The 7,709-nt window shown below is 38.4% G+C and overlaps 1 long non-coding RNA gene and 2 other non-coding genes across 3 annotated transcripts in view; 2 read left to right on the top strand and 1 right to left on the bottom strand.

The window, feature by feature from the left end:
* Nucleotides 1-1,548: 1,548 nt before the first annotated feature.
* LOC122361411 overlaps nucleotides 1,549-7,709 on the bottom strand; it is a 6,926-nt gene continuing 765 nt past the window's right edge. Inside the window, exons 2-3 of the long non-coding RNA XR_006252959.1 lie at nucleotides 6,735-6,783; nucleotides 1,549-2,923 (exon numbers count right to left, since the gene is read on the bottom strand). This is a non-coding gene — a long non-coding RNA (uncharacterized LOC122361411). The remainder of the gene's footprint in view (nucleotides 2,924-6,734; nucleotides 6,784-7,709) is intronic.
* trnal-uaa lies at nucleotides 5,152-5,234 on the top strand. The gene has a single exon. It is a non-coding gene; the product is annotated as a tRNA-Leu (tRNA).
* trnal-uaa lies at nucleotides 5,634-5,716 on the top strand. The gene has a single exon. It is a non-coding gene; the product is annotated as a tRNA-Leu (tRNA).

Raw genomic sequence — 7,709 nt, 5'->3', positions numbered from 1 at the left:
ACAATATAGCATTAATACTGGCATTGATATCACAGATGAAAACTTACACAGGGTAAGTAAATGATGACAGAATGTGAACTATCCCTTTAAGCGTCACATGATCCCAAGAGAACTTCTTCTTAGAGAAATGTAGCTAGAATTCAAGAGGCCCAGTAAATGTATTTTTATTGACGAGCACACCCTCCCACAGGTTGTTGGAGAAGGCTGTGCTACAATAGACCTTAGTAATTCCCCTTTCACAGCGAACGAAACATTTCTACTTTACCCAAAACAACAACCCAATATTTTTGTGTAAAGTTTTACCTCAGCTCCTGTGGTACTCATGTGCCAAATATGGAAAAGACAGACTAACCACATTTTGAAATCTGAATCAAATTAGATTTGAAACAATATATGACTGTGGTTTGAACTGGGTTTGCTTTTTAACAGGTTTGAGGTCCAGATACACACGTAAAAAATGGGATTTTGTTTTCTGCTTGTCTGAACAAAGCTCACAGCAACTCTCTAAGCAATGCAGGTGATTTCCTATAAGCTGTTACCTTTCATTTCAACCTTTTATGTAAGATAGGGCTGTTTCTACAGTATATGGAGAATTTATGATACGCATCGCCTTATGCCTCTGCCATTGTGACTACAGGAGCTGATATGAAAAGCTCTGACCAGAGGCAGTGAGACTCAACCGTGACCTTAATCCTTACTGACACAGACACAGGTGCGTGTCTTTAAAAAGAAACATGAATAAAAGTTCCGAGGTAAGCCAAAACCTCCTTTACATTCATCTGCACATGCTTTAAAGTCAACATGAAATCAAAATTGACCTTGTTTACCTTTTTAACACACGTTCTTGTCGTACTGTGCATGATTCATTATCTTTCACCAAAATGTAATAACTTGCATCACCCTTGAATGACTTTTCTTTTCGGTTTACAAGCCCTCTAATCAAGCCACCTGTCATAAAAAGACCGGTTTCCCAATCCAATCAATTTCCGATGCATAAAATCAAGCTCCCACTCGACAATGTCCCATTGAATATTCATTAAACTAACTTGCTTTTCATGTTGACTTTAAAAGCAAAATGAATATATATACATTAACTATTTTGCTCTGTTACGCTTTGATTAATTCAACCCCAAATACATAAAAGGAATAAGAAACTAACCATTAGTTAACATTCATAAATACTTCATCAAACAACTGGTGATGGCCTGCATTACCGCCAATGACCGTTCAACACTTTTCAGCCAGTGACAGTTGCTCACATGAGTATTTATGCAGTGCCTGCACCATTATGCAAGAGTTGGTCACACAGAATATTATTAACATAATATTTGCAACTCATGAAACAAAGAATAATAAAAACTGATGTCTGTGCCCACTTGGATACTGCTGAAAACTTGACTGAATGTGCTTGAGTGTTTACTAGCTTTAAGGGTGCACTAAGTCATTTATTTTCGTTTTATAGTTAATTACAAAACCCACAATAACTTTTTTTACAAAATCTTTTTTGCATGGCATTTTAAAAAACAAGATGTTACTCTAAATTCGAGTCATGTTTGAAGCCCTACAGTTCTGCAAGATCCTGCAGTAGCACTGGCTTTCTGATAGTGATAGTCAGTTGCTTCTTTTTGGATTAAACCAGTGTTTTTGAATGGATCAATTGCTTAGTTAAATAAATGAGGACTACTCAAAGACAATCCTAGTTTAGATGCTGGATTAATCTTTTTTTTTAATTAACCAACAATTAAGTGACTCTCAAATCATTTCAGTATATGATATGATGTGAATCACAGATACTCACTTGTTTTTCTTCCTGAATGAATCAGTGATTTTGAACAAATCAGCTGAGAAAATGATTCAGTGACTCACTTTTAACCACTTGTTTCCTTCCTGAACAAATCAATGAATTGTTTAAAAAAGCCATTTTATTGACCCTAAATTAATCAGTGTTCCATAACCCATAAAAGAATTATTCAGTGACTCACACACAGTCTCTTTCTGAAATAAAATTGCTGAATTAAGACGAGTCACTGAAAAAAAACGCACTATTGCTAAAATTAAGACGAGTCACTGAAAAAACGTACTATCCAATAGTCTGTTTAACACACGAACATTGAGGATACACACAAAGAAATGTCCCAGTGCTATTGGACAGTATATGATCGTTCTTGGAGCACCACTTAATCGATCACATTTTGTAGACTTGAGCAGAATGCAAAATGACTTAGTGCACCTTTAAGGCACGAATAATACATAATTAGCTAATCAGCTGTACTATAATCAATTACACAGGCCGTTTACATTGCCAAGATGTCATTTTCCACCATGTTATCCACATGCAGTGACATGCTTTGCCTTTCAGGAAACCCTTTTGTAAGAAGCCAGCTTTGCCAGCCTCAAGTAAATAAAGCGTGAATTTAATCTGCGGTCCGCAAAGTTCATTCAAAGAGTGTGTAAAGCTTGCATTTCAAAAAGGAGCACATGCATATTAAGCAGGCACTTAACATTTACGAACAACAGTCCTTGACCAACGGATCAGTGAAGCATAGAGCCCAGCATATTTGCGCATTCAGCCGGCAGAGAGCAGGGCCTACAGCTACAACTATGGGTTAACCAGTGGAGTCGCAGACGGACTTAGCTCTACCACCATCCCCATGCGCAGAGACGTAGTCCAGGTAGAGCGCAGTTGGGGGAAGTGGCAGCTACGGAGCGAGCAAGAGCGAGCGTGCAAACTGGCCACATGCGTTTTTTTCCTATTTGTCGGGTTCAGGCAGGCAAGCAGGCAGGCAGGCGACAGGCATCACCTACTTGTTACATGGACATGGACATAGACCACAGAGATTTCCTAGATCCGTCAAATTCTTTTCTGCTTCTTTCATGTCCTTATTGATCTGATCCATTCCCTCTTCGATGCGTTCCAGTTGCTCTGATTTAAACATTATTCAATTACGCCCCCAAAAAGAAATAAAGAGTGCGGAAAGGGAACATGGAGAGAAAGAGAAAGGGAAGGCAAGGAGGAAAAGAGGGACAAAAAGAAAGAGAGAGGCTTAAACATTCACAGTGACAAGAGACAGTCAGACAGCAGCAGACAGGTGAGAGCCTTGGACGCTTCACCAGTACCTACTTGTCGCAGGGACATACAAGTCCACAGCATTTGCCTACATCTTTTAAACTTTTCTCAGCTTCCATCATGTCTTTGTTGATATGGTTCATGCCATCTTCAACACGCTCGAGTTGTTCTGGTCAGGACAAAGGGGTGACAGTAATGAAATGAGACTTTGCATCCTGGCAGACAAACGATGATGACAAATGACATCTAAGCTGTCCAGAAACACATCTACTCAAAACGTGAGACATTTGAATGATGCAGTGGGTGGTTAGGTTAGGTCATGCCGAGAACATGGGCTATGAGACGTAGAGCGATATACGCAAAAAAAAAAAGTCTTTTCAATCCACATGCTGTTTAATTCATGCTCAACTGCTTGTGTGCAACAAGTGGGAGGGCAATATGCTAATATATCATGTTCACATCAGCATGAAATGGCTTGGGACTCGTTTTTCAAAAGTGACTCAATTCACTGATTCAGAGTCGACTCTTTCTTTTGAGAGACAAGAATTTCATACACGATGCACTTTTAGAATTAAAACTTTGCAGTATTTTTTTGTTCACTTAGACTTGTGTTACACACTGCATGAAAGGTCATTTTTCAAAAATACATAACAGGGGCACTTTAAGAGTGATAATGAAATTGAAAGGGAAGAGACTAGAGATTTCATTCAGCTAAAAAACATAAGTGTGACTTCATTTTTGGCTATCCTTTTAAAAATCAAAAAAGCATATGCTAATATTTTGTAATAGGGATGCTCCGCTGAGCTTTTAGGGAACCCAGTGGTTGTTGGCATGAGTGCTTGGCATCATTGGGCACTTGCTCACTGTAACTGAGCCGCCACTGTCTGAGCTAAACTGAAAAAAGAAACTGTCAGGATGATTATGAACGTGTGAACATAGCGAGCAAACGCTGAGAAAGAAAAAAGATGATCAGAAACAGAACAGAAATAAAAAGCAAAAGAGAATGAAATATGGAGCATAAATATTAGTTATTGTGCGGTAAGGGGAAAGTAAACTGAAGAATGTAATGGTTGATCATTCATGAACTGAAATGAACAACAGACTGAAGGGATACACATTCCGTTTTAGAAAACTGTAAAATCCCTGGGGGAGCACAACAGATGTTGCAATGTTATAAAAATGAGCAAATATGATGAAAAGATTCACGTTTAAGTGTCTGTTCATCTGCCCTTAATTGATCTTGAAAGCTGAACTAAAATTCATATTCTTCTTAGCTAGTTTAAATAGCTAAGAACAGGGTTTCTACCATATACAGACAACAAGCCAAATGGCTAATTTGGTTTTTGCTACTAATCCCATGAGCAAGAGGAGTGTGACTGAAGAAAAGGGGAAAGGAGGTGAGAAAGACTTATCTTGTCATTGGTTGACAGTGATATGAAGCACATCTTCACTTTTTTGTGTCTTAAGTACAACAACACCAAGACTGAGCCAGCAGTGTGATGGCACACAGCTATTTTAGTGCTTTACCAAACAGCTACAACTAACCAGGATAACCGAGTGGTTAAGGCGAACCACACTCACGGTAGATAAATGGGGTTTTTATGCAGAATAGTAATACGGCTGTATGTGGTTGTTACCAGCAAACAGCTTCCTCAAAACTGATTCTGAAGTACTTCTAAAAGAAATAAAAAGTGGTTAGCCAGTAGACATAACGTTCAATAAATAAATGTCCTCATGGGTTCAAACCTCACTTTCAGTATCAAATGTCAAACCTTTTATGAATATTTGCAGAAAATCTGCCTGGTCTTATAGAGATGTCAGAAAGCATACAGGCATTGGCCCCCAACTGAGCTTAGTTTCTCCCCATATTTTTTTTTTTTTTTATCCATTCTGTCACGGATGGGGTTTTATTTCCTTGCCGCTGTCGCCTCTGGCTTACTTAGTTGGGGACACTTAATTTCTAGCGATTCTCGTTGATTTGATTACACAAACCGTCTCTGCAGTAAAAAAAAAATTGTGTTTAATCTTGTCATTATACATTACAATCACTCTATTCTCCTATTTGACACTGTTCAGTTTAAGAAACCAGGATGGCCGAGTGGTAAAGGCGTTGGACTTAAGATCCAATGGACAAATGTCCTCGTGGGTTCGAACCCCACTCCTGGTAGATTAATGGGAACTTTACATGTGAAATTCAGTAAGATGGCTATATATGATTGTGTCTCCGACAAAGAAGTCTTGTAAAAACTGGTTCTGAAGTACCTCTAAAAGGAATAAAGCATCACAAAGCGACTGGAATGGCGGAGTGGTCAGGGCGATAGACTTAAGCTCCAATGAACAAGTGCCCTGTGGGGCTCAAACTCCACTTGTGGTAATGTCTTTTCTTGCGTGAATCAGTGCAGGAAAGCTGCGCTGTCTTAGAGATGGCAGATAACAGACCCTTGCAACCGTATTATAGGAGCAGTCACTTCAACTACCTCCTATCAAAAACAGTTAAGGCTTTGGACTTTTGATGCAATGGGCAAATATCCTTAGGGCTCCAAACAACTACCCAATGGCAATGGCAACCAGGATGGCCGAGTGGTTAAGGCGTTGGATTTAAGCTCCAATGGACGTTTGTCCTCGTGGGTTCGAACCCCACTCCTGGTAATGAAGCTCATTTGCAACACCAAAAGAATTTTAAAATTGTGCTTTGCTGCCTTTATGCCATATTCTATCTGTAAATAAACAGAAGGAGTACCATACCCTTTGGGACAGTTAACAAAGTAGACTGGCAGTAGAGGTTCTGAAAATATGATTAATGACATAATGTTGCATTGCCCTTGAGTTAGACGACTGCCTTTATGTAGTTCTTTAGTTAAAAAAGGTACATTATATGTCCCTTTAAATGTCTCCTGAAGTGGACTTCTAACTGGAAGCCGTCTGAGCTGTAGGAGACTATTACATTCAGCAATCAGAGCACTGCTTTATGGGACGTGCTATTGTTCTGCTCTAAAACTGGAGGCAAGAAAGGTAGCAGGATCATTTAAGGTAGGAAATGGATTGTCCTGAGGCAGTCTGAGGAACACAACATCCATAATTTAACACAACGAGAAGAAGGGCTGTATGTTGTTTTGACAGACTAATTAAAATTTCTCTTCCATGTGGAAAGGAACTCAACACTTCTTATTATCCACATAAAACCAAATAAAGCCTCAAGCATTACAAAGGCTTACTTTGTCAATAGAGACGTGTTTCTATTAAACCGAGTCACATCGTTGATAAATCAATTATAGCTTTATTTTCCATAAAAATGCCTATGCTGTTCGTGGAATGGAGTATGTTTGTCTAATCATCCTAAAATAGCATTGAGTGTTAACTGGAAAGTCTTTCGCCCCAGGGATTGTACACAGATATATTTCATCTGGTGAAGAGGAGAGCTGTTTGTCATTACCAGCAACATCGATCGTTCAATTTACCTCTTTACATGACTCTCAAAGCTTCGCTTTTGACATGACGGCCTGATGTTTATAATTGTTTAAAATCATTTCTTTAATCTGCAAAACAGCTCATCTGACAAAGTATTACGAGTAGCGTATAGACAGTCAAGTTAAAATAAGCAAATAAAAATGACTTACTGCACAACCTCATTAAATGATTCCATAATGAGTTTTTCGCCGTAACTTACCTCCCTGTTCATCCAGCATAACCAAAGTTCTGATACCAGCATCTTTACTCTAATCCATCAAGAACGGCAAAGCAAGAGAAAAGAGGAAATAAATAAGTGAGAGAAGCCTACAGGTGAACAGAAAGGAGATTCACACATATTTAGGTCAGATATAAGATGAGAAAAGAACAGCGGGGAATAAAAGAGCTTTTCAGCAGAGGACAGACTGTAGAGCGCGGCATTATTACAGCTATTGAAATTCTTCAAGAGCGCTTTATTCATTTGGCAGGTAATTATAAGAAGGCAATGAGGTGGCAGACAGTATGGAGCTAAAATTAGCTCAGAATTGTAAACACAGCACTGGATTGAACTCTGAAGGTATGTGTGCAATATGGCGCACACAGGTTCTATTCACCCAAAAAAAACAACTGATTATCTAATTAGGAAAGTCACATCACCTCATTATTTTAACTATGATTGAGCAATGCTGAGGTTTGTTAGGAATCTTTATATGCAATGGAAAAAAAAATATATACTTCATTATAGTAAAATCCCCACTTATGAGCTCTGTCAACTCATTTTATACTACCAATAATAGGTATGTTGTGCATTTACTCAGCATTTAATCAGAGTGACATATGGCATAATGGAAACTGGAAGCGTTTAATATGAAATCAGATTCAAGAACCAGATGGGAACATTCTATTTGTTCAGCACCGCTAACCTTTGAAGTTCATTAGCAGCCAAAGTATGCAATTTTCTTCCAGCAATGGCAAAAATGAAGCAGGAGAATGATTTGTTCATAACTTTGGATAACCAATTTCAGGATGTAATTCAAAAAACTGGGTACTGGGCCTGTTTTTTTAAAGAAACATTAAGATACAGCAACCAAGAATATTATGCATCTTGGCTGCAATATTTTTTTTTAGTCTAAGTCTCATAACCTCAAAAGTTGTGGTTCGGATATTTGTATTATTATTATTATTTTTTTTAATA

Source organism: Puntigrus tetrazona, chromosome 17, assembly GCF_018831695.1.
Source record: "Puntigrus tetrazona isolate hp1 chromosome 17, ASM1883169v1, whole genome shotgun sequence".
In the NCBI taxonomy this organism is placed as follows: Eukaryota; Metazoa; Chordata; class Actinopteri; order Cypriniformes; family Cyprinidae; genus Puntigrus; species Puntigrus tetrazona.
The sequence above is the reverse complement of the archived record's forward strand: the minus strand, read 5'-3'. Positions and strand labels throughout refer to the sequence as shown.